This window comes from Oncorhynchus masou, unplaced genomic scaffold (assembly GCF_036934945.1).
Source record: "Oncorhynchus masou masou isolate Uvic2021 unplaced genomic scaffold, UVic_Omas_1.1 unplaced_scaffold_1908, whole genome shotgun sequence".
Classification (NCBI taxonomy): Eukaryota; Metazoa; Chordata; class Actinopteri; order Salmoniformes; family Salmonidae; genus Oncorhynchus; species Oncorhynchus masou.
This window is the reverse complement of record NW_027008406.1, coordinates 11232-34351: the sequence shown is the minus strand read 5'-3', so window position 1 is coordinate 34351 and position 23120 is coordinate 11232. Positions and strand designations below refer to the sequence as shown.

At 40.8% G+C, this 23120-nt stretch overlaps 1 pseudogene; it reads right to left on the bottom strand.

The window, feature by feature from the left end:
- Positions 1–429: 429 nt before the first annotated feature.
- On the bottom strand, positions 430–22954 carry LOC135532563 (C-1-tetrahydrofolate synthase, cytoplasmic-like; annotated as a pseudogene).
- Between the last annotated feature and the right edge of the window lie 166 nt (positions 22955–23120).

The following is a 23120-nucleotide window of genomic DNA, read 5'->3' as shown; positions in this document are numbered from 1 at the left end:
TTTGTGTGCTAAGTTTCTCTCCTCATTTGATAATACAGAAATTAACCCCCACACCCCAAAGAGCCCCAGAACAGCAACATAATTAGACCCATCCAAATCATGAGAAAAACAAAAAGATAATTACTTGACACATTGGAAAGAATTAACAAAAAAAGAGAGCAAACTAGAATACTTTTTGGCCCTAGACAGAGAGCACACTGTGGCAAAATACCTGACCATTGTGACTGACCCAAACGGAAAGCTTTGACTATGTATAGATTCAGTTAGCATAGCCTTGCTATTGAGAAAGGCAGCCGTAGGCAGACCTGGGTCTCAAGAGAAGACAGGCTACTGAGCTGCCTTCCTAACATCCTGCCAAATGTATGACCAAATTAGAGACACATATTTCCCTCAGATTACACCGATCCACAAAGAATTAGAAAACAAATCCAATTTTGATAATCTATTGGGTGAAATATCACAGTGTGCCATCACAGCAGCAAGATCGGTGACCTGTTGCCACAAGAAAAGGTCAACCAGTGAAGAACAAACACCATTGTAAATACAACCTATTTATATGTTTATTTACTTTCCCTTTGTACTTTGACTATTTGCACATCATTACAACACATGATATGACATTTGACATGTCTTTATTCTTTTGGAACTTCTGTGAGTGTAATGTTTACTATTCATTTGTGTTAAATTCACTTTTGTTTATTATCTACTTCACTTGCTTTGGCAATGTTAACATATGTTTCCCATGCCAATAAAGCCCTTAAGTTGAATTGAATTAAGGGAAAGAGAAAAGTCCAATGAACATGGTCCATTAGGGAGTGGACAGCAGGAGAATAGGTGTGAGATGGAGCATATGGCCTTTTTCCTTCTCATGTCTTTTTTCTTAATTTGTTCTCCTTGTTTGGTCCACATTTAATGAAAGGGGTTGTTACAGTATATCTACAAAGAATGGTAGTTAGCTGATTTACTGAGTGTGTGGTTGATAATGGTACTGTGAGTAGAGGCAGTGTTCTTCAACCACAGCGTGAGTAGGCTTTTGTTCCAGCCCAGCACTAGCAAACTCTCCTGATGCCTGCACACCCTGTGGGTTCCCCGGGACAAGGGTTGAAGAACATTGGTTCTATTGTAGTTCTCAATGGTTTGATCACTGGGTTTCCTGTTGCACTGTGGTTGACTGTTGCTGACAGTAGTTGGAGGGGTAGTTGGAGGGGTTGGAGGGGACAGAGGTCTTCACTCCTCTTCAGATTAATAATTTCTTTTAGAAAAGCACAAAAAAAGAAAAGGATTAAGGAGGGTGGGAGAATGATGGATGGAAAAGAGGAGATGGAGGAGAGCGAGAGAGAAAGGAGAGTTTAAAGAGACAGGCAAGAGAGGAAGGGATGGGAGAGAAATGCAAGGGAGGGAGAGAAGTGAAGTGGAAAAAAGGAATGGGGGTACACTCTTAGAAAAAAAGGTGCTTTCTAGAACCTAAAAGGGTTATTTGGCTGTCACCATATGATAACCCTTTGAATCATTATTTTTAGTTGCAGGTTAAACCCTTTCGGTTCATGGATCCCGAAGGTTGTACATAGAGCAAAACATGGTTATCCTATGGGGATAGCAAGATAATCCTCTTGGAACCCTTTTTCCTAAGAGTGTAGAAGAGAGACAAAGGGTAGAGAGAAAAATAGTGTGGGTGAGAGAAAGAGTGGAAGAGTGGGAGAGAGAGAGAATGAGTTACACACTGACAAACAGGTGTAGCAGGGAACCAACACAGTCAGCAATAAAATGCTTAATAAAAAACACATTTTCAAAGCCTTACACAGACCTTGTCTATGGCCCAAATGTCACCATATTCCCTATTTAGTGCACTACTTAGGGCCCTGGTCAAACGTAGTGTACTAAATAAGGAATAGGGTGCCATTTGGGATGCAGGCATTTTTTACCATTGGCTTTCAAACTGAATTGGATTCCAGACGAGAAACATTACTATTCAAATGAGAAACGAGATCAAATTACTCACAAGAGCAGTGGCACAACACAACCTCTTTCATGATTGTAAGTGAATTCATGTTTTTGATTCCATTTAATTATAAATCGATTATGTCAAACAAAGTAAAGGTGGTGATTTAGTCATTCAGCCCGTTGCCCTGTGAACTCACCCGAGAGGAGGCAGGGACTATTTGCTCTCAGTGCTGAAGTCGTTGTCATGGAAACAGGAGAAGGCTGGAGATTGGGGTGGTACACTCGTCTAGTATAGGGCGGAGAGAGGAAGATAAGAAATGTGTAAGAACAATAATACAGAATCTGGAGAGCAGCAGGTTGCAATATGCTACCTTTTTTTGTTACTATACTTAATAACAAAAAAGGTGCTAGTTATTACCAAAAAAATGGTACTTCATTTTTTCCCTGCAGGGAAAATTCTGCCATTTTGAGTTCCATTTAGAACCACCATAAACAACCCTCTGGTTCCAGGTAGAACCAATGGCAGGTTCTACAGTTATACCCATAGGATACTTCAGATGTGCTAATGGAACACACTGTTAGGTACACACATGGTACTGGTCAGTACCTTTTAAGGGTAGTGACCAGTACTGACCAGCCCCCCAAAATTATTTAAAAAACATGTAAACCTTGTACATGTGGGCTACATAGATGAGGTAGTCATATTGCACACAGAGTCCATGCAACTTATTATGTGACTTGTTAAGCACATTTTTACTCCTGAACTTATTTAGACTTGCCATAGCAAAGGGGTAGAATACTTATTGACTCAAGACATTTCAGCTTTTCATTTTGTAGTAATTTGTAGAAATTTCAAAAAACATAATTCTACTTTGACAAATCTAATTTTATTCTATTTTAAATTCAGGCTGTAACAACAGAATGTGGAAAAAGTCAAGGGGCATGAATACTTTCTGAAGGCACCTAAATCTAAGTGTTAAATGCATGTTATTCATGGGGTGCCTTTGATACAACTATGAAACAGAAAGCATGTGTTGTAACAGCGTAACAGATTTTATTATGATTTTTTTTTACAAAATACCCCAACCACCGCAGTCAGTAAGATGCATGGTCAAATGATGAAAACATCAGGAGCCTAAACATCATTATAAGTGCCAAGTGTGCTTGATAAATAGTGAAAATCAGCACAAAAACAATGGCATTATAATGATTATATATAGTTAATTGTCAGCCCGCAGTGGCATCGGTTGGAGGTTGTCCATATCACATAAATAATGAATGATGGTGAGTGAGCCCATAGCATTGTCACCGGCTTGTTTTACCCAAACAGTGCCTTCCCTTCCTCTCTCCTCTCTCACTGTTTCATTTGGTGGTGGTGTACACACCTGTCACGCTTACTGCCTCTCCCCCTCTCCAGCGCAAGATGTTGCCAGGCTACTAACCAGCGGCCCTGGCAACCATTACCACACACACCTGCATCCCATCATTACGCACACCTACTTTCCACCATTACGCACACCTGGACTTCATCATCACCTTGATTACCTTCTCCTTTTTTAGCCCTCAGTAGCCTCAGTCATCAGGTAGTATTGGTTTGTTTTGATTTACATGTTTTGTTCATCTGCGTTTATCATTATAAAACTCACCTACTGTACTTGCTTCCTGAATCCCGGCCTATATATGTGACAGCACCTGTTTAGTGTGCACCATCCTGGCTTTTTTGCTATTAGGCCTCAGAGATATATGTTCAGGCTGAGGCTCAGAAGAACAATCAGAGATGTCATGATTCATTTCTTCCCCACCATCTGAGTTGTTTTCGTTCAATTTTGTATCAATGCTAATGCAACATGTGCATCCATTCGCCTTGGTATTCTTGCCATAATAAATTACGCACGGTTTCACTGTGTACTCCAAGTAGGCTAGAGTAGACTGACAAGGCTGCTTGGATTCGTGCATATTCAGAACCCCGGTACAACCTAGCAAATATCGTTAGAAAATATCCTCTGAGCAATTTTGGGCAACAGTGTCTTGGCTTCGTCAGCACCACAACGCTGTTCAGACAGCTCACCCGCATAGATGAAACTCAATCTCATTGAATTTGTCTCCTCAGATGAATTGTGTGTGTGTGTGTGTGTGTGTGTGCGTGCACGTACAGTTGAAGTTGGAAGTTTACATACACTTAGGTTGGAGTCATTAAAACTTGTTTTTCAACCACTCCACAAATTTCTTGTTAACAAACTATAGTTTTGGCAAGTCGGTTAGGAGATCTACTTTCTGAATGACAAAAGTAATTTTTCCAACAATTGTTTACAATTTCACTTAGAATTCACTGAAGGTACCATGTCGTTCATCTGTACAAACAAGCGTACTCAAGTATAAACACTATGGGACCACACAGCCATCAGACCGCTCAGGAAGGATAGATGAACGTACTTTGGTGCGAAAAGTGCAAATCAATCCCAGAACAACAGCAAAGAACCTTGTGAAAATTCTGGAGGAAATAGGTACAAAAGTACCTATATCCACAGTAAAACGAGTCCTACATCGACATAACCTGAACGGCCGATCCGCAAGGAAGAAGACACTGTTCCAAAACCATCATAAAACAGGCAGACTACGGTTTGCAACTGCACATGGGGACAAAGATCGTACTTTTTGGAGAAACATACTCTGGTCTGATGAAACAAAAATAGAACTGTTTGTCCATAATGACCATCATTATGTTTGGAGGAAAAAGGCGGAGGATTGCAAGCCGAAGAACACCATCCCAACCGTGAAGCACGGGGTGGCAGCATCATGTTGTGGGGGTGCTTTGCTGCAGGAGGGACTGGTGCACTTCACAAAATAGATGGCATCATGAGGGTGGAAATTATGTGGATATATTGAAGCAACATCTCAAGACATCAGTCAGGACGTCTCAAATGGGTATTCCAAATGAACAATGACCTCAAGCAGACTTCCAAAGTTGTGGCAAAACGGCATAAGGACAACAAAGTCAAGGTATTGGAGTGGCCATCAAAGCCCTGACCTCAATCCTATAGAAGATTTGTGGGCAGAACTGAAAAAGTGTGTACGAGCAAGGAGGCCTATAAACCTGACTCAGTTACACCAGCTTTGTCAAGAGAAATGGACCAAAATTCACCCAACTTATTGTGGAGAGCTTGTGGAAGGCTACACAAAACGTTTGACCCAAGTTAAATAATTTTAAAGGCAATGCTACCAAATACGAATTGAGTGTATATAATCTTCTGACCCACTGTGATGAAAGAAATAAAAACTGAAATAATTCTCTCTACTATTATTCTTACATTTCACATTCTTAGAATAAATTGGTACTCCTAACTGACCTAAGACAGAATTTTCACACAATTTTTTTAAATTGAAATTTCGGAATTGCGAAAAACTGAGTTTAAATGTATTTGGCTAAGGTGTTTGTAAACTTTCGACTTCAACTGTACGTGCGTTTATGTTGAAGGAGGGGTTTTCTGAGTCCTTGTGAAATATTTGAATACGTCTTCTGATTTTATTGACATGTGACTTCATCCAAAGAAAAGTGACTTGTGCTTCATTGGGATTCTGTTTTGTATTTGTCTCTTGAGGGCTTTTTGCACTAAACCAAGGCGAGCCAAACCATGCATTACTGAGCTGGCCTGGTTACGCCTCCAACATAGTTGCTAAAAAGCACAATGTCAGCATGGTAGTGTGAAAATGTTATTAGATTCTTTCTTGCCTTTCAAATTGTGCTTGTAGCAAAATGTGCACATTTTGTGAAGTGGAGACAAAATAATCCTCAAAACAATCGCCTGAGCATGCAACTGATCTTGGAGAAGAGGCTTTTGGTCAAAATAAGAGATATGTTATGTGGCAGGTGTCATCTATCTGTTAGTCAGAGATGGAATAAGAGACACGTGTGTGGCCTTAGTGAAAATCTCTGTGTGAATCTTATTTTAGCTGAATGCTCGCGATATTACGAGGAGTTTCAAAAGTGTCTGCAGTGTCTGAATCTCTCTTGCAGTGATTCTAAAACGCTCAAGTCGTCACTTGTTTCAGCATTTCAGCTAACTTGCATTCCTCACTATACCCATGTGTCACATGCCCATGTATTCCATGTCATGTTCCAGTTCCGCATTCATATGAGTAACACTGAGTAACTCATATGAATGAGTGACAGTCCCAGTACTCACCGTGCCAACCAAGGGGTAGAGAAAACCAGCACCCAAATTGGCATGGATGTCCCTGATGGGCAAGGTAAAGCCGGAGGGCACCCCTTTCCTCTCTGGGTCGTGGGAGAGGGACAGGTGGGTCTTTGCCATGCATATGGGCAGGTTGCCCAGGCCCTGGGGAGAGATGGAGAGACGATGTGGTTAAGTTTCATTCACCCTGGTAAATGCATCACATTGGGAAGCTTTCATTGGCGTACAATGGCCAGTCCAGTGAAGTGTTGGCTAGGAATTCACCATTTGTTGTAGATGACATTCATACAGAATCACAGCCTTTTTGTAGGGCAGGATATTTTTGGTTTATTTTACAGTACCAGTCAAAAGTTTGGACACACCAACAAATATTTCTTTATTTTGACTCTTTCTTCATTGTAGAATAATAGTGAAGACATCAAAACTACGAAATAACACATATGGAATCATGTAGTAACCCAAAAAGTGTTAAACAAATCAAAATATATTTTAGAGTCTTCAAAGTAGCCACCCTTTGCCATGATGTCAGCTTTGCACACTCTTGGCATTCTCTCAACCAGCTTCATGAGGTTATCACCGGGAAAGCATTTTAATTAACAGGTGTACGTTAAAAGTTAATTTGTGGAATTCCTTTCCTTCTTAAATGCATTTGAGCAGATCAGTTGGGTTAGGGGTGGTATACAGAAGGTAGCTCTATTTTGTAAAAGACCAAGATCAAGTGTCTTCAAGTGCAGTCACAAAAACATCAAAAGCTGTAATGAAACTGACTCCCATGAGGACCGCCACAGGAAAGGAAGACCCAAAGTTACCTCTGCTGCAGAGCATAAGTTCATTAGAGTTAACTACACCTCAGAATGCAGCCCAAATACAGTGGCAAGAAAAAGTATGTAAACCCTTTGGAATCACCTGGATTTCTAAGTCACAACAATAGACAAATTCAGTGTGCTTAAAATAAAACACAATTGATTGTATTTTTCCTGTCTATATTGAACACATAATTTAAACATTCACACTGTAGGTTGGAAAAAGCATGTGCACCCCTAGGCTAATGACTTCTCCAAAAGCTAATTGGAGTCAGGAGTCAACTAACCAGGAGTCGAATCAATGAGACGAGATTGGAGATATTGGTTAGAGCTGCCCTGCCCCCAAAAAACACAACATTTGAGCTTGCTATTCACAAGAAGCATTACCTGATGTGAACCATGCCTCGGACAAAAAAGAGATCTCAGAGGACCTAAGATTAAGAATTGTTGCCTTGCATAAAGCTGGAAAGGGCTACAAAAGTTTCTCGAAAAGAAAGTCTGTGGTAAGACAGCATCTCTGTTGACAAGTTTACAATACATAAAACACTAAACAAGAATGGTGTTCATGGGTGGACACCACGAAAGAAGCCACTGCTGTCCAAAAAACATTGCTGCTCGTCTGAAGTTCGCAAAGAGCGCCTGGATGTTCCACAGCGCTTCTGGCAAAATATTCTGTGGACAGATTAAACTAAAGTTGAGTTGTTTCAAGGAACACACAGCACTATGTGGGAGAGAAAAAGGCAAAGCACACCAACATCAAAACCTCATCACAATTGTAAAGTATGTTGGAGGGAGCATCATGGTTTGGGGCTGCTTTGCTTCCTCAGGGCCGTGACAGCTTGCTATCAACGGAAAAATTAATTCCCAAATTTATCAAGACATTTTGCAGGAGAATGTGAGGCTATCTGTCCGCCAATTGAAGCTCAACAGAAGTTGGGTGATGCAATAGGACAATGACCCAAAACACAGAAGTAAATCAACAACAAAATTGCTTCAACAGAAGAAAATATGCCTTCTGGAGTGGCCCAGTCAGTCCTGACCTCAACCCGATTGAGATGCTGTGGCATGACCTCAAGAGAGCGGTTCACACCAGACATCCCAAGAATATTGCTGAACTGAAACAGTTTTGTAAAGAGGAATGATCCAAAATTCCTCCTGACTGTTGTGCAGGTCTGATCCGCAACTACAGAAAATGTTTGGTTGAGGTTATTGTTGCCAAAGAAGGGTCAACCTATTATTAAATCCAAGGGTTCACATACTTTTTTCAACCTGCACTGTGAATGTTTACACGGTGTGTTCAATAAAGACATGAACAATTATAATTGTTGTTTGTCGTTAGTTATTAGTTCAAGCAGACTGTGAGCGTCTATTATTTTGACTTAAATGAAGATCAGATCAAATTGTATGACCAATTTATGAAGAAATCCAGGTAAGTCTAAAGGGTTCACATACTTTTTCTTCCCAGTGTAAATTATTCACAGAGTTCAAGTAACAGACAGCTCAACATAAACTGTTCAGCAAAGACTGCGTGAATCAGGCCTTCCCATGGTCGAATTTCCGCAAAGAAACAACTACTAAAGGACACCAATAAGAAGAAGAGACTTGCTTGGGCCAAGAAACACTAGCAACATTAGACCACTTGGAAATCTGTCCTTTGAGACCAGATTTTAGATTTTTGGTTCCAACTGCCGTGTCCTTGTGAGACACAGAGTAAGTGAACGGATGATCTCCGCATGTGTGGTTCCCACCGTGAAGCATGGAGGAGGAGGTGTGATGGCATAGGGGTACTTTGCTGGTGACAATGTCAGTGATTTAATTAGAATTCAAGGCACATTTAATCAGCATGGCTACCACAGCTTTCTGCAGCAATTCCCCAAAACACACCTCCAGGCTTTGTAAGGGCCATTTGAACAAGGAAAGTCATGGTGCTGCGTCCGATGACCTGGCCTCTATGAACACCCAACCTCAACCCAATTAAGATTGTTTGGGATGAGTAGGACAGGAGAGGGAGTAGGCAATGAGTGCTCAGCATATGTGGGAACTCCTTCATGTTGGAAAATTATTCCTCATGAAGCTGGTTGAGAGAATGCCAAGAGTGTGCAAAGCTGTCTTCAAGGCAAAGGGTGGCTATTTGAGGTATGTAAAATCAAAAATATATCTAGATTTGTTTAACACTGTTTTGGTTCCTACATGATTCCATGTGTTATTTCATAGTTTGATGTCTTCACTATTATTCTACAATTTAAAAAATAGTAAAAATAAAGAAAACCCTTGAATGAATAGGTGTGTCCAAACTTTTGACTGGTACTGTTGTTATTTTTAGGAAGGAATAAAGCACAAATGGAAGTAAAGGTTATGATGAAAATAGTTGGTGAAAAGAATTCTGGATTTTGAGTTTAATTTTCAGATTTTTTGGAATGAGTGTTTGTCTGGTTCAAGATATTGACGAAGTTTCCCCTTTCCACGGATCTAGGATAAGATTTCCTCAGACCAAGACCCTTAACCTCTTGATGCTCTGGGGGCGCTATTTCATTTTTGGATGAAAAATGTTCCCGTTTTAAACAAGATATTTTGTCACAAAAAGATGCTCGACTATGCATATAATTGATAGCTTTCGAAAGAAAACACTCTGACGTGTCCAGAACTACCAAGATATTTTCTGTGCGTGCCCTAGAACGTGAGCTTCAGGCAAAACCAAGATGAGACGGCATCCAGGAAATGAGCAGGATTTTTGAGGCTCTGTTTTCCATTGTCTCCTTATATGGCTGTGAATACGAGAGGAGTAAGTCTGCCCTTTCTGTCGTTTCCCCAAGGTGTCTGCAGCGTTGTGACGTATTTGTAGGCATATCATTGGAAGATTGACCATTAGAGACCACATTTACCAGGTGTCCGCCCGGTGTCCTGCGCCAAATTGGTGCGCAAAAGTCAGCTGCAAGTATTTTTCCATGGAATTTAGAGAAGAATGCAAGCTTCCACGAACGATATATCAATGAAGAGATATGTGAAAAAACACCTTGAGGATTGATTCCAAACAACGTTTGCCATGTTTCGGTCGATATTATGGAGTTAATTCGGAAAAGTTTGACGTTGTAGGTGACTGAATTTTCGGTTCGTTTTGGTAGCCAGATGCGATGTACAAAACGGAACGATTTCTCCTACACACAGACGCTTTCAGGAAAAACTGCACTTTTGGTATGTAACTGAGAGTCTCCTCATTGAAAACATCCGAAGCTCTTCAAAGGTAAATGATTTTATTTATTTGGTTATCTGGTTTTTGTGAAAATGCTGCGTGCTAAATGCTACTCAAAATGCTAAGCTAGCTTTGCATACTCTTACACAAATTAGTCAATTTCTATGGTTCAAAAGCATATTTTGAAAATCTGAGATGACAGTGTTGTTAAGAAAAGGCTAAGCTTGAGAGCAGACGCATTATTTTCATTTTATTTGCGATTTTCAGAAATCGTTAACGTTGCGTTATGCTAATGAGCCTGAGGGATGGGGAGTTTCAAGAGGTTAACCAATTGGGGTTGCCTTAAAATATCTGACCCTGGACCAGCGGTTAGAGGCAAATTCTTCCAACTCTGTTGAGCTGTCTAACATAAAGGTTGTCCTGTTGCATGGTGTGGACTTACTTGTTTTGAGAACAGCGCCACCTTCTGTTGGGCCTGAGGAAGGAGCTCCACATCATCCGCTCCATACATTGACTTTGCAATTACTCTGATTTTGTCGTCAATGGGCATCTGAAAAATATACAGATTTTTTCAGTGAGTGTTGTCAACACATAGCTTGTAGCATGACGACACCAACAAGACACTGACTTTATTTGCAATGGGGTAACCAGCAGTACTGAACAATTAACACCTGAAGTAGAAAGCTTGTGGCGCATTCATTTTACAGTTTAAATTTAGTCAGTTCGAATAGGTTTTTATCCAGAAAGACAGTTGTGGTTAATGCCAATGCTATGTTATTTTCAACAAGGTCATCGTGTTCATCAGGGCATGCAGGGCAACAAAACTGTTTTAAAACATGTTGGAATACAATGGCAAGAAAAAGTATGTGAACCCTTTGGAATTACCTAAATTTGTACATAAATTGGTCATAAAATGTTATATGATCTTCATCTAAGTTTGCGTTCATTTTATTTTTTACAGGGACAGTACACATTAATCAACGTTTCAGTAAAAGTGCCGGTTTTAGCCAGCCGGCTAATTTTCAACCGCAGTCCCTGGGCAGGTTATAAGTCACAACCACAGACAAACACAATCTGCTTAAACTAATAACAGAAAAACAAACGTTTTCATGTCTTATTGAACACACCGTGTAAACATTCACAGTGCAGGGTGAAAATCCAAGAATGCGAACTCTTGGATTTACAGTTGGGATGAGGTTTTGATGTTGGTGTGCTGTGGAACCTCCGGGTGCCCTTTTGTGAACTTATCGTAGACTCATCAACAGAGATGTTAGCATGTTCCAGATATTTTTGTAAGTATTTAGCTGACACTCTAGGATTCTTCTTAACCTCATTGAGCATTCTGCACTGGGCTCTTGCAGTCATATTTGCAGGACGGCCACTCCTAGGGAGAGTAGCAACAGCGCTGAACAATTTGTCTTACCCTGTACTGATGAACATCAAGGCTTTTAGAGATACTTTTGTAACCCTTTCCAGCTTCATGCAGGTCAACAATTATTTATCTTATGTCTTCTGAGATCTCATTTGTTTGAGCCATGGTTCACACCAGGCAATGCTTCTTGTGAATAGCAAACTCACATTTTGTGAGTGTTTGTTATAGGGCAGGGCAGCTCTAACCCCTTCTAATGTTATGCTTTACCTTGGCCAGGTTGCAGTTGCAAATGAGAACTTGTTCTCAACAAGCCTACCTGGTTAAATAAAGGTGAAATATATATAAAAATAACCAGCATCTCCAATCATTGATTGTACTCCAGGTTAGCTGACTCCAATTAGCTTTTGGGGTTGTAGAACATGTTATATGAGATTGAAATTTTGAAATTGAAATTTTGCATAATAAAATTAGATACATTTTATGATGTTTCTATTCCAAGAAAAAATAAAAATTAAAACCTCCGGGAAATATGGCACTGTGCAACGTGACAGTCGGGAGACTAGCTCCTGAGTGGCGCAGTGGTCTAAGGCACTGCAGCTCAGTGCAAGAGGCATCACTACAGTCCCTGGTTCGGATCCAGGCTGTATCAAATCTGACCATTATTGGGAGTCCCATAGTGCCTTAGACCACTGTGCCACTCAGGAGCCATAACCAATATGACCAATATATATTGTCCTGCTAATAGCCCATCCTAGAGACGTTGTTTGCAGAATTCACAACCAGTTACGCTTATGAAAAACAGGCTTATTAATAATAATGCTTATTCCCCCTTCCACTTGTTAAAGGTTCCATTTTCTTATTTTAAAAAAAAGTTTTATTTTACCTTTATTTTTACAGGGTTTTCCTCATTGAGTTAACATCTCTTTTCCAAGAGAGACCTGGTGCAATAGCAGCAGAGGGAACAACGTTTCAGACAAATTATATACACTAATATACACTAATACAACATTAAACAAAACTATAAACACAAACAGTACAACAAAAACATTTTACATTAAAAACATGAATGTTTTGATTAACAACAATGTATAACGTTTTTTGGATGAATTAGTATATTTGAGTTTAACCACAATATTTGTCTTTTCTGGTGGTTTAAACTGAAATTGCAACCAACTGGCTTGTTTAAAAAATAACAGTATTTTGGAAATGATTTCATTTACAAATAACCGAAAGTGAGCGAAAAAAGTCCATTCTTGAACATGGGGTGAGACATTTTTACTAATTTGTAAATAAAGTCAGTTTGTTATTTAGAATTATTTATTTTTGTTTTTAGAGAGACCCTCATGGGTCACCCGGTCGGCACGGGTATTGAACCGTGATCTGTAGCAATGCCACTCGGGAGGCCCCAGCCACAAAGTTTTTAATGCTGATCAATTGCCCTGCACAAAGTATCTATTGTCCTGCTAACAGCCCATAATGTCGCTGTACAACGTGACCGGTCGGAAGAAGGCTACAGTACTACAGTAAGAGCAAAATAATCCCCAAATTTCCACACCCTAATTGTAGTCAAACCAATAACCAAATGGAGATAAAAATCTCATTGATTCAATAAGACCAGTCCCCAATGCTTGTCTCAAAGCAGCGCTGTTTTGACCTCTGAATGCTGTCTTTGCCCCCTTCCACTTGCCTCTTCCATTAATTTTGAAAGCATATTTTCCAGTAAGCATAATAAGTGCTCTACTGTAACTCCCCGTTGTGTTGGTCTGGAGCAGTGACGCACCGTACTAAACCAAAAATTATCTCCAAGTCCCGCAGCATAATCTCCAAACATTTAGTTGAGCAACCACTGTAGATATATTTGACGTTGTATTATTTTCACTTTCACTTTCTTAGCAAGCGAATGCAGCTAGCCAGTTTAGCCTACTAAAACACCCAGCTCAAACAGAGAGGGATGCTCTGTTAGCTAGCTGGCTATGGATATCCAGCACTGGAACTCTTCCAAGTCAAGGTAAGCTTATGGTTTGATTAATTTATTGCCACCAGAGCCCGCCGCTCTAACTGCTAAACTACTTGGACTGGGTTTACAATTGCGTTAGTTCTTGTAGCTATGTTGACTAGGCCGTTAGCTAATATGGTGACAACAATGTAGACTGTGTGTGTAGCGATTAGCCGTTATGATATGAAAGTTTGGCTTGGAAAGGTTTATTCATCTGGTCACAAGACAGCTGATGTGTTTTGCACTGAAGCCCACAAGTGAAGGGCAAAGGTGAGAAGAGGAATAGTATGAGCAAAGTGATCATGCTGTTTGTTTGTGGCTGCTATGAAAGTGAACTGTGTTTTCCTGTGATTAGGGGTGTATTCATTCTGCTGATTATTTTCTTAAATGGAAGCAAATGGAATTAAACGGGGATATACATAGCTGAATTTGTCCAATAGAAACTATTTTTCAAGTGTTGGAATAATGATTACACCCTAGATCAGCTAGATGCAGGCAAGAGTGTGCCTAATAGGCAAGGTTGTAGAAACCTCATGATGAGTATAAGGAATATTCAAATATAACGTGAAGCAGCCTAAACCTATTGATGTTACATTGAGCTGGGTGAATGGAAGATGAATGACAGTCATCCAATATGCTGTAATAGAAATGCTCATAAAAAAATTGATCCTCCTTCATCTTAACTGGCACCAACCGCCACTGCTTATCACCTTATTACTTTCACCAATCAAACCAACTCAGATCCATCATTACTTCTAGGAAGGACTGATGCATTTCTGAAGTTTTCCAACAGCGTCACATTTGTAATGGGGTAGTTGAGGATAGAGTATAGTTTGAGCTCCAGGGTGAATGTTCCCAATGGTACAGATGCAGGAACTGGAAAATGCTAAAACTGAACCAAGATCAACATCTAGGGGCAACTTACCCCTATGCCATAGCTGATAGTGGGAGCTTTTTTACCTCCAGGTCATACAGGAAGTTCATCTGGTGTGGTGTCTCAGCTGCCCTCTGTACCGCCTGACCCAACGCCACCGCTCCGGCACCCCCTTCAGCCCAGTGTGAGCATGGCACCGCTTCCAAGGCCCCCGCCAGTTTAGCCTGCTCACAGACTAGGCCCAACTCTGCATCAGTGTCAGTGCTGTTGTAATCAAAGGACAAATAACCAATGTGTCCGATGCAAGGCTGGGCAGTAAGAAATGTTTTGCCTGTGACAGCAGGAATGAAAGTGTGCAGCTTCTCTTGAGTTGTGGTAAATTCCATTTCATTTCCGCTGAGGACCATTGAACTCTGAACTGACTGAATTGAAATGGAAAGAATCAGATCCCATTCTTGGAAATGACCCCAATGGAAATGACCTCAGGTCTTCTCGATCAGACGAGGAAATACACTTCTATTGAAAAGGTCTAAAGAGACACCAGCTCTTGAATAAGGTAAAGTCAACTTTTTAATTGGACTGAAAACATCCACACCAGACCAATACCCTGAGACCATTCAAGACAGTGACACACACTGTGTGTGTTCAGTGCTGTTTTAAAATCCGCTGACAGACACCCAAACATCAGTCTGGAATAGGAACACTGGAGACAATGGCCTACCTGAAGGTGTTGATGGCTACAACGACGGGTAAGCCAAAAGCCCGGCATTCTCCAGCTGCTTCTTCAAGTGGTTGCAGCCATTTTCCAGTAACGTCAGGTTCTGCAAACAAAAATTGGAGAGACAGACCAACTAAAAGTGATTCTGACACAACTTCCATTGATGTGGGACTGTCCTAATATGGACACCGTACACTGCTATTTTTCCTCTTGATGGCTTGAAGCACATCTCAACCACTGGAAACAACGTCAACAGCAATAACAACAAAAAAAGTAATTGGACATCTCATTTCTATCTTTATCTCCAATCCAACCACAACAACCTCTCTCCTCTACAATTCTCATTGAGGTTTAGCTCTGACAGAAAATCTCTAAACCTTCACTATATAAATAAGTTGAAATGTGTCAATGAAGGTTGTTTTAAAATTCTCCACAGAGTGAAAATAAATCCTGTATCATTTCGAAGGGGGACAGCCTGTGTCACGACTTCCACCGAAGTCTCCTCTCCTTATTCGATCGGTGTTCTAGCCATCGCCGCTCCATTTTTCATAAAGTATATCCATTTGTTTTGTCTTGTTTTCATACACACCTGGTTTTCATTTCCCCAATCAATCTACTTGTATTTAACCCTCTGTTTCCCATCATGTTTTGTGTGTAATTGTTTTCATGTCAAGCGATGTTCTTTAGCGCTTTACTTTATCGTCCCGTTTTTTGAGCGCGTTTGTTTTGTTGTGCTCCCGGTTTGGAACTATAATAAAGTCACCTTTATTTAATCATCCTCTGCTGCACCTGACTTCGCCTTCATACACATCTTGACAGCCTGATATACATTTCAGCAGCTTGTGAGTGAGCGTATGGCTGGCTGCGAAGCCATGGGGAACTTACCTCCGCTGAGTACTCCTTCGGCATGGCTGAACCTGCCGAGACCTGTGGAAAAGAAGAGGAAAACCAACAGGGACATTACATTTAGTGTGCACGGCCACTACACTGTCTCTCCCACTCTCTTTTTTGCCTTTCTCCTCACTTTGATGTATTGGGTTGTTGGGTTGGGAAATGGTCTCGGTCGCTCTCTTTCTCACTCTCCTTCTTTCTGCTTCATTCTGGCACCCATAGAGATGTGCCATCAACGGTCCACTGTTTATTTTCTCTCTCTCACTGTATCGCTCTCTTTGCGCTCTCTCTCTTTTTCTTTCAATCTCTCTCACACCCCTCAAGAAGCAGGCACCACAGAAGCAGGCACAACATAAAACAATTTCTTAATTGTTCAGTTTAGATTATGAGAATAAACATTGACTTTCTTTATTCAGGGCACTACCCCTGTGTTTTGGACAATTAGCATGTCAAATTACATTGACTACAACAACTCCTGTACGGCTTTACCTCCCCAGTGTCGGCACTCAATGGACTCTGAGCGTCTGTTCAATGAATAAATATCACATGTAAGAATACATGTGTGACCAGGTGTTAAATTAACGGTGTTAAATTAACGAGCGCTCAGTCCTTGAAGAGTTAGAGATCTCGAGAGACGTTACACGGTGTGTGTGTGTGTGTGGTGTGGTGTTGATGCTAGAGACATCGATGCCAGCCAGTGGTGCCCATTAGCACGTTAAATAATTAGACATCTCAGTGTCATTGCCCAAAATAGAAGAATCTGTGACCTGTGACAGAAGAGGCTTCAAGAAGACTGTATGGGCTTGAAGTTTACATTGTACTCTTCGGCTGTCCCTGTAGTTTAACCTTTTTTGGTTCCATGTAGAACCCTCCGTGGAAAGGGTTAAACCCGGAACCTAAAATGGTTCTACTTGGAACCAAAAAGGGTTCTTCAAAGGGATGAGGACAGTCGAATAAACCTTTCAGGTTCTCGATAGCATGAAGAGGGTATGTGTGGTACAGATTACTTTTCCAAAGTGCAAACTCTGTTTTAAGTTCATTGCAGTTTCTCAGTTCAATTCAATTATATTATTTTTATTTTCAATTGCCATGGCAGCTTCAGGTTTAGTGCACACTGTCATGAAAGTTCAAACCCATGGCATTTATCAACAGTCGATATCTGTGCGAGGTAGGTTGCCCTTAAACACAGATCTAGGATCTGATTATCTTTTCCCCGATCTTCATCTAACCATAAGGGATTGAAAACATATCCAATCAGTGGATAGTGGCAATTTATGTCTAATCCTATAGTATGTTTGTTTATATAGTTTACTACTTTTAACAGAGCCCTATGGGCCTTGGTCAGAAGTATTGCACTACATAGGGAATAGGGTGCTATTTTGGAGGCAACCATATCCAGGAGCCACTTGCCAGATGTTCTTAGATCTTCAAAGGGAGTGAATGAGAGGGGCCAGTGTTTAAAAATCAAGTCTCATTTTTATGTTGTCCACGGAGTGCGTTCAGACCCTGGCTCTTACTTAATTGTATAAGAAATATTTCCTTCATTGCGCTGATCTAAATGGACTGACTACAGTAGGTGAGACTAATGATGAGCTTCTAGCATTTTGTTTTCACCTGTCAAGTCTTTTCAAATCAATGCAGATGAAGTGAAAGAAGACAGATTGTTAAGCAATTGAGATAGAGCACTTATCCAATTGACTGCCTGGTATTTTCTATTCTCCTCCCTTACTAGCACTCCCCTAGTGGTAGCTCACCGCAGGTCCACCCCCATGCATCTTCAGGGCAGGAACTGAAGCCACCATCACCACCACGTCAGGATGCAGGCCCGAAGAGCGACACTTGATGTCGAAGAACTTCTCCATGCCTAATTCAGCACCTCCTTCTGCCTCGGTGACTGGGGGAAGTTTTGTTTGTGCGTGCGTGCGTGTGTGATGTTACATTGGTGATGTAGGGTGAAGAGAGGTGAGACACAAACAATAGAATCATTATATATTCATAAGTATATGTCCCATTTATGTAACATTACAAAAATGTATCATTTTATTTAACAGAATCAAAACCCTGGTCTAATATCCTTTAACTGTACTTTTTCTTACTGACTTTTCTAAACGTTCCCTCTATAATCCGATTGTATGACTTTGTGTCAATGCCAGCTTGTGACCATTCTGCAGAGCTGCCTCCCGTAAATGAGTCATCCCATTTCACACAAGTTGTTTTTCAAAAGCTTTCTGCTATTAATTGTGTTAAATGTTTCTCCTGTCGTCACTTATTTCACGGAATGTCCACCATTGAATGAAATAAAATGTGCTTTATTGTCCATTCAATTGACCTTCGACAGAAAATCACACAAAGTGCATACTAAAGTGCATGATACAGTTAGTTGTCATATGTGTTAAAGGCCCAATGCAGCCGTTTTTATCACACTATCATATCTGGGTAACAGTATCTTACTGTAATAGCTATTCATTAAAACTGTCAAAAATAAACAAAAATAGCCTAATAGCGAAAAAAAAAATTCTCAAACAAAAATTTTGTTAGGACTGTATGGGAGTGAGGGGTCTCATTGGAGGGGCCTAATGCGAGGGATATGTATGCTGAAACTAGCTGTTATCGGAAGAGAGGCTTGGAACTTTTGATGTCACCAAGCAAGCCAAAACTTGTATTTTCAACCATCAGGAAGTAAAACTTTTATTTACACCTTTACGGTGTTAGTTTCATCATCTGCTTTACAATATGATACAAACACAGGAAAAACAATCATTTTGGCTGCACTGGGCTTTTAACAGCATATTACTTACCCACAAACCCCTCTGGGCCCACCAGCTTTAAGGCGATCTGGTCAGCCAGGATGGACGAGTTGCCCTGGGCAATATCTGACAATGGACAGGTGTGAACAAACACAGGTGTCCCCTAGAAAGAGAAAGAGAGAGAGAGAGAGGTGGGGGGTGGAGAAGGGGAAGAGAGTCAACAGTAAAAAACCTAAGACACAGAACCTAACCCTCAATCATTTAGCAACAACAATATTAACAATTTATGAAGCAATTGTTATCTGGGCCTCACGGCTGTATTCTCTCCCTCTATCCTTTCCTCTGTCGCTCCCTCTATCCTCCCCCTTCCTTTGTCAAGATAAACATACAGTTGCCTGTTGGATGTATACAGTACCAGTCAAACGTTGTGACACACCTACTCATTCAAGGGTTTCTTTATTTGTACTATTTTCTACATTGTAGAATAATAGTGAAGAAATCACAACTGTGGAATAACACAGATGGAATTAAAAAGTGTTAAACAAATCAAAATATATTTATATTTGGGATTTTTCAAAGTAGACACATTTTGCCTTGATGACAGCTTTGCACACGCTTGGTATTCTCTCAACCAGCTTCACCTGGAATGCTTTTCCAACAATCTTGAAGGAGTTCCCACATATGCTGAGCACTTGTTGGCTGTTCATCCCAAACTATCTCAATTGGGTTGAGGTTGGGTATTGTGGTATTGTGGAGGCCAGGTCATCTGATGCAGCGATCCATCACTCTCCTTCTTGATCAAATAGCCCTTACACAGCCTGGAGGTATGTTGAGTCATTGTCCTGTTGAAAAAAATTATAGTCCCACTAAGCCCAAATCAGATGGGATGGCGTATTGCTGTAGAATGCTGTGGTAACCATGCTGGTTAAGTGTGCCTTGAATTCTAAATAAATCACTGACAGTGTCACCAGCATCCACACACCATAACACCTCATCCTCCATGCTTCACAGTGGGAAATATACATGCGGAGATCATCCATTCACCTACTCTGCGTCTCACAAAGACACGGCGGTTGAAACCAAAAATCTCTAATTTGGACTCATCAGACCAAAGGACAGATTTCCACCGATCTAATGTACATTGTTCATGTTTCTTGGCCCAAGCAAGTCTCTTCTTATTGGTGTTCTTTAGTAGTGGTTTCTTTTCAGTAATTCAACCATGAGAAGGCCTGATTCACGCAGTCTCCTCTGAACAGCTGATGTTGAGAAGTGCCTGTTACTTTAACTCTAATGAACTCATCCTCTGCAGCAGAGTTAACTCTGGGTCTTCCTTTCCTGTGGCGGTCCTCATGAGAGCCAGTTTCATCATAGAGCTTGATGCTTTTTGCAACTGCACTTGAAGAAACTTTCAAAGTTCTTGAAATTTTCTGCATTGACTGACCTTCATGTCTCAAAGTAATGATGGACTGTTGTTTCTCTTTGCTTACTTGAGCTGTTCTTGCCATAATATGGACTTGGTCTTTTATCAATTAGGGTCATCTTCTATATATCACCCCTACCTTGTAGGTAGTGGAGTATGGGAAAGCTCGGTACCATTTATCATTGCCCAAATCTGTCATTTTGAACCTGTATATGGGTACGAGTGTAAAGCACTGTACTAGGATACTCTTTAAAGAGGATTCAGATGTTTTCAGAGGGACTCCACTGTCCTGCATTAAGGGAAAGCTTGTTCCACCATTGGGGTGCACACACACACACACAAAAGGCTTAAGGGTCTAATACGAAATATTAATCTCATAGATCGGTCTGGGTCTCTGGGTCTCTTACCTCCATGGTCTGCATTAGACTGGGCTTCACAGCATCTCTCATCATTGTGGCCAGCACTCCACTAATACCCTGTTGGATGAACACAGCAAGAGACTCTAATAACATGTTATTCACTCAGAAACAATAAGAATAGCACTCGCTCCTGTTGCACACCATGATTGGAAATTATATAGAACAAGCGCCATAAGTGGACACACGTTTGTCCGCAAATCAATATTTGCACACTTGCTAACGCATATCGTAAACTCTTTCTCTTCTTTTCAAATACACACACACACACACACACACACACTGACCAGGTCCTCTGTTGTGACAGGCCTCCTCTTGCGGCTGTAGGCCACCACCATCCTGGCCAAGCGGCGCGTCATGTCTCCCAGACTGGTACTGAGGGCCAACACCGCCATCATCTCACTGGCCACATATCCACTCAGCTGTTTGGAAGGAGTTTGGAACGAGTTTATTAGATAGAACCTTACAAATATACATATTTGTATTTATTATGGATCCCCATTACCTGCCAAGGCAGCAGCTACTCTTCCCGGGTCCAGCCAAATGAAGGAATATATACAATTCTAAAAACAATACATTCACTACAGAATTCACAACACACTAAGTGTGTGCCGTCAGGCCCATACTCCACTACCACATATCTATAACGCAAAATCCATGTATACGTGTGTGTATAGTGAGCATGTTATCATGTGTGTGTATAGTGAGTATGTTATCATGTGTCTGTGCCAATGTTTGCGTTTCTTCACAGTCCCCACGGTTCCATATAGTGTATTTTTATCTGCTATTTAATTCTGATTCTACTGCTTGCATCAGTTACCTGATGTGGAATAGAGTTCCATGTTGTCATGGCTCTGTGTAGTACTGTGCTCCTCCCATAGTCTGATCTGAACTTGGGGACTGTGAAGAGACCTCCGGTTGCATTTCTTGTGGGGTATGAATGGTGTCTCCGAGCTGTGTGCTAGTATTTTAAACAGAAAGCTCGGTACCTTCAGCTTGTCATCACCTCATACAAAATCAAGTAATGAGGAAGTCAATATCTCTTCCACTTTCCATCTGACCACACTACTGAACAGTAGTCTAGGTGCGACAAATCCAGGGCTTGTAGGACCTGCCTTGTTGATAATGTTGTTAAGGAGGTAGAAACTAGGGCCTGTAGGACCTGCCTTGTTGATAGTGTTGTTAAGAAGGCAGAGCAGCGCTTTACTATGGACAGACTTCTCCCCATCTTAGCTACTGTTGTATCAATATGTTTTGACCATGACAGTTTACAATCCAGGTTTACTCCAAGCAGTTTAGTCACCTCATATTGCTCAATTTCCACAATCATTATGAGATGTAGTTGAGGTTTAGGATTTAGTGAATGATTTGTCCCAAATACGTTGCTTTTAGTTTTAGAAATACTAAGGACTAACTTACTGCTTGCTAACCATTCCGAAACTAACTGCAGCTTTGCTGCACTTTGTTAAGTGTTGCAGTTATTTCAGTCGCTGTATTAGCTGATGTGTAAAGTGTTGAGTCATCCACATACATAGACATTCTCGCCTTACTCCAAGCCAGTGGCATGTTGTTAGCAAAGATTGAAAAAGCAAAGGGCCTAAACAGTTACCCTGGGGAATTCCTGATTCTATCTGGATTATGTTTGAGAGGCTTCCATTAAAATACACCCTCTGTGTTCTGTTAGATAAGTAACTCTTTATCCACATTATAGCAGAGGGTGTAAAGCCATCACACATATGTTTTTCCTGCAGCAGACTATGCTTGATAATGTAAAAAGCTGCAATGAAGTCTAACAACAGCCTCCACAATAATTTCATCATTAATTTCTCTCAGCCAATCGTCAGTCATTTGTGTGCCGTGCTTGTTGAGTGCCGTGCTTGTTTAATGTCCTTCCCTGTATGCGTGCTGAAAGTCTGTTGTCAATTTGTTTACTGTGAAATAACATTGTATCTGGTTAAACACGTTTTTCTAGCTATTCTCTGAATCCATTGATCTTTAGTCAAGCATGCTTATTCACAGTTGTTTTAAGAGACATTCAGTATCTCTTTGTTGTTACATTCAAAATGTCACGGTATACAGTCGCTGAAGGAAGAATACTTGTGAATGGATGTTTATGAGGGAATCATTAGTACTCCTCATGTAGCCTGGTCCCAGATCTGTTTGTGTGTTCTTGTCAACTCCTATCATCATTGTCACGCAAATTCTCAAACAATAGGAGTTGTCAAGACAATATAAACAGATCTGGGACCAGGCTCCACCTCATGATATGTGACATACCGTCTTGGTCTCTGGATCAATGTCCAAACGGATAAATCGGTATATCTCCTCTGGTTTCAGGGTTTCTGGTTTCTCTATACCCAGTCTCTACAAACACATCACAAGGCAAACAATCATCTGCAAGAATGACAAGACCCCCCCAACAAAAAGAATGAGCCCTTTAAACATGTCCCCCCACGGCCCATTTGTCGGCTGCTATTCGTTTTAAACCCTACATTTGATTTAAACTCTTTACATTAATTTCTACATTCACTATTCCTTCGTTTTTTTTCGACAATGGTC